Source organism: Seriola dumerili, unplaced genomic scaffold (assembly GCF_002260705.1).
Source record: "Seriola dumerili isolate Sdu_G_001 unplaced genomic scaffold, Sdu_1.0 BDQW01000190.1, whole genome shotgun sequence".
Classification (NCBI taxonomy): domain Eukaryota; kingdom Metazoa; phylum Chordata; class Actinopteri; order Carangiformes; family Carangidae; genus Seriola; species Seriola dumerili.
This window is the reverse complement of record NW_019174445.1, coordinates 1,147,896-1,152,421: the sequence shown is the minus strand read 5'-3', so window position 1 is coordinate 1,152,421 and position 4,526 is coordinate 1,147,896.

Here is a 4,526-nt window from a genome sequence, read left to right as displayed (position 1 = left end):
TCACTCTGATTTTGTGTTTTTTTTTCTTTCAAAACTGAAGTTATGTTGATGCAGACTGAAGGAAAAAAAATAGCATAACTACAATTTACAATCTAGAAGCTCCATTATCTGTTCTCTTCAGTATCTGAAAACTTCAGGTTCCATGTCTCCACAACATGTTGCAACACTTTCTGTGAGTTGCAACACTTTTTAAGTTGTGAACATACTTTACCTGCTGCGTATGTCGTGGCTCATCACAGTCAGTGCTGCAGTCTGTTCCACAGTCAGAAGATGTCAGTGTCTGACTAAAAGTACACGACCGTGACACAGTTCTGCAGAGTGAATCAGTCCAACAGAGGTGTCGGTTGTATTTTCAGTTCCCTGTGAAAAGGGTTTGTTCTGTGAAATGTTGGCTCTGACTTCGTCTTGATGTGAATTTGTATCGCCCGGAGCAAAGTTAGTATTTTTCCCACATCTTTTTAATTTGAATGTGTGAAAGGAAAATGCACCCGAGGTAGCAGACAGCCTTTGCTTCAGATCTTTAAAAAAAAAAAACACCTCCAAGCAACTAAGAACTTTGTCTTTGATTGACTCCTATTGTTCTTTGTTTGCAAGCAGCGAGACCTGGGTTTAATTCTGGGCTGCCACAGAGGGAATTGTGGGGGATCTTGTACGTCTAAACATGTCTGTCTTGGTCAGGAAAGATTTTACGCATAGGCATACTGAAGATGCAAATTCAGGTCTTCCCTCTCCCCTTATATTATGATTATTATTACTGTTTATGAATGACGAAAACATCTATAATCATACTTCACAGAAGCATAACAAGTGTGCACATTCAGGACCATCTAACCGCACACTGGCATTGTGTCGAATATGCATGACTGCCAGTGACGAATTATGAAACTATTATTGTGGCTCAGTTTTTAGAGCAGTATTAAAATGGCTGTGGAGTAAGACAAATGAGCACCGTGGCTGTTAAAGCTGCACTTATAGACTCATCCCTGAGGCGAACAGCTCCATGCCTTTGGGAATTTTAAGACTGCGGCTTGAACATTACAGTTTCCGGTTGCACCCATCAAATACAGGAGTAGGCTACACCAGCCCACAGATTCCCCCAGGAGGGAGGCCTACCGGGATTTAGTGGCAATCACAGTTCTGTTTGGGGAATGTTTGGTAGTCAGGGCTGAAGCATCTTTCTTTAGTTCATGGTAAACTTCTACGCCATGAAGACATGATGTTGTTTATGTAACAAAACAACTGCAGACAATGCATTATGGCGTTATGGCAGTAGGTCAAGGCCTCCCATAAAAAATAAGGATGACGCTGAGGAAAAGCAGCTGCAGCAGCATGAGCTGAAGATTGAGCATCCGCAGGAGGGTAAAGAGGGTCACACCCATGATTTACTCATTTTCTCTCTCCTGTCATTATGCCTACAGTAGAAAGAAAAGGAGTCTGACCATGCAGAAGAGGTGAGGCATAAATGATTTATAGTGCCCTGACGGGATAAGGCCTGGAATGTTAATTGACGCACTTTTCACAGTGTGGGAAGAAGACGAAGATAAGACTGGGATACGCCGGTGAAAAGGCAAGACAAGGAAGACATGAGAAGAAATTCTAGATCCAACTTCCCCTTCACATTGTTTCCCCCCCGTGTTCTTCTCCAGATTCACAGTTCGTCTAAGATTACAGGCTTGGCCTTCGAGCGATGAAGTGAGCACGAGGAGGAGTCGTGTGCCCTCATGCTTAAAGTAGATCTCATTCATATTTCTGAGCTGTTCTCCTCTTAAATTCTCTGCCACAAGATGACATTTTGAAAGCCCAATTTTAGCGAGGAAACGAAAAGAATGTGCAAAATCCAGAGGTTGGTTTTTCAGGCGCTGATAAGTGCTTGTTTTGTTGTTTGTGTTCTTTTGGCATCGAACACCCAACATTCCTCGCTGGTGTTTGGACAATTTGTGCTGACATGAGAGCACAGAATAAACCAGCTAAAGAGGGAAGCCTTTATAAAATAAATCACTTACTATTATTAGCGTGCTGCATATTTGTTTGAACGTGAACTTCATATGTTTTAACCTGCAGTGCTCAACTCACTGTGGATCCAACAGGTGACCTAAACCACCAGTCACTGTTGAAGGAAGTACAAAAAGCAACAGGATTAATTACATTGAACTTAAAACCTCTTGGAGCTCACCTGTTTTAAACCCCACTTTGCCCCATTTACATATGTAAATGTAATACGCTTATAACAGAAGAACTGTAAGGCCAAAATGCATTTATCAAACCTCATTTGAATGTGCTTCTTTTGCGTGTGACTACAATCCAACCTAAACTACATCAGCTCATACATGGTATTTTTTGGTCATATTTCATAACTACTGATAGGATATACTTATTACAAGAACAATGACAAGCTTCACAATTGGGTTTTTTTCCCACTGGTGCCCATGAACATTTCTAAAAAGTTAAACTGGGAGAAATGTGCTTCAACCCTTTAATATGAAATAACAGAAAATATACCGAAACATTTTTGAAACCTTACAAAACAGAGCTGATCCCTGCTCTCAGCTGTTTTCACATCTCTCAAAGCCTATTGGTCCTCGCTCAGAAGTGCCCACCCCCTTTAGTTTGCTCTGATTGGTCAGGGGAGACGTCTATCTACAAGCTAGCGACGTTCAGAAAAGCTGTGAAAAAAACAGGCTTCTGACGGAGAACATCATTACGCACTTGGTGACGCTCGCTGTCTTCCCCCAACGCTCTCGAAGTGAAATCTGCTCCGATCTTTACAGGGAGGCCGCCATCTTGTAGCCAGAAAGCTAGCAAACAATAGCCGATCCGCAGGTGGAGCCGGACGGAGAGGGAGAGAGGAGACGTGAGGGAAGAGCGGATACAAATCGCTCGGTCGTCTGCTTTGGACTTCTCTGGACGATATTCATAACCTGGAATACTTTTATAAGGATCCCTTTTTTCTTTGTGACCTGTGGAGCCTTATGGACTAAAGGAAGATAAATAATGGAGGAACGGAGAGAATCGGAGTTCTACACGTCTAAACGGTAGGCAGTCACCACGCTCTGCTGGTATGTGATGTGGGTAGATATTAATAAATCATATTCATGTGCTTGTGTTTAGCGCAAATCGAACTGAATATTTTAATTCTAGAGACTTTAACCGATCTAAAGAGGTACAGCCTGTTTATATAGACAAATGTTTAAGCCTTTAAAGTGGCCAGACATGGGCCAACGGGCCGTGTGAATCTAAACGCAAGGTGACTCAACATAGGGATGAAGGAAAATTGTATTTTCACAAGCACAAATACATGCAAAGCTTTGGTTTAGGCTTTTAACCATTATAACCATCAACCAGCCAAACAGGAAACTTAAAGAAAAAGCTGTTGACACAAAACAAAGGCAGCTCTATAGTGAAATTCTGCCAGGCTGCTTTTTTCTAGCCAGGCTTTAAACCTTAAACCTTTTCATAAGTAAAATAATAAATAAGTTCCCTCTCTGCTGTGTTGTGAGGCTGGAACTTGATTGGTGGACTTGAAATCATTTGGCCGGCCTCTCCCTTCAGCTGTGTGGGAGAGCTTTGATACAGCAGTGTTGTGATTTGTTCCAAGTCACAGACATTTGGACTCTTTTGTGGACTGCGACTCCCTGTGTGATACTCTCGGGTTTTGGGCTGTTAATTGCACTTGTTCGCTGCTGGGAGTGTAAATCAGGCTTTAGTGAATTTTTGTGTGAGTTCTTCAAACCTCAACCTTCAAAATGTGTTGAAAGAACCTTTTCATAAAACCTCAGAGTAGAGAAGACAGTTCTGTGTCAGATCATATAACAACAATAATAGTAAGTAAATAACAGTAGGAATAGATTTCAGTTAAAATTTATTTTGGTTTGTCCAGTGACTGATGAGTGAAAACATAAATCCAGTTATTTTTAACTACTTGTTTAAAAACAAATACAGCATACTGAATAAACAATGTTTTCTCGTTGACAAATTGTGAAACAAACTGACATAAAGTTGGGACCATTGTTAGAAATGTCAGTAGAAAAATATAAACTAGCTGTCTGGACTTCTGTAACTTTGTGACGTCACAGCAAAGCAGTCACCAAGCCCCGCCCACTTGGACCCACCATCCAAACTTTGCAGGATTTGGTTTCTCTAAGTGTTTTTATTTAAAATCTGCTATATTTTTATTTCATCACTCAGAAAACAGTCAATTAATCAGAAGAGAGCCTCAGAGCCTCCTCTCTTCTGATTGGCTGACTGACCTGTTGTTACTAGAGCTTCAGAGAGAAGCCTGAGAGAGGAGATGTAAAACTACACTGAGATGGTTTTTGGTTCTTAAAACCACAAATATATCTTCTTATGGAGCAACACTTCAAATAAAACACAGAAGAAGAGGAAAATCTGGAGCTTTACAGTGATTTTGAATTTCTCTGAAACTAAACTTGAAATTATGGTCGTCATCATCTCTCTGTTACGTAGTTTACGATATTCAAAAGCCTCAATTAGCATTAATATTTTCTGAGGAAATCACACTGTAACCT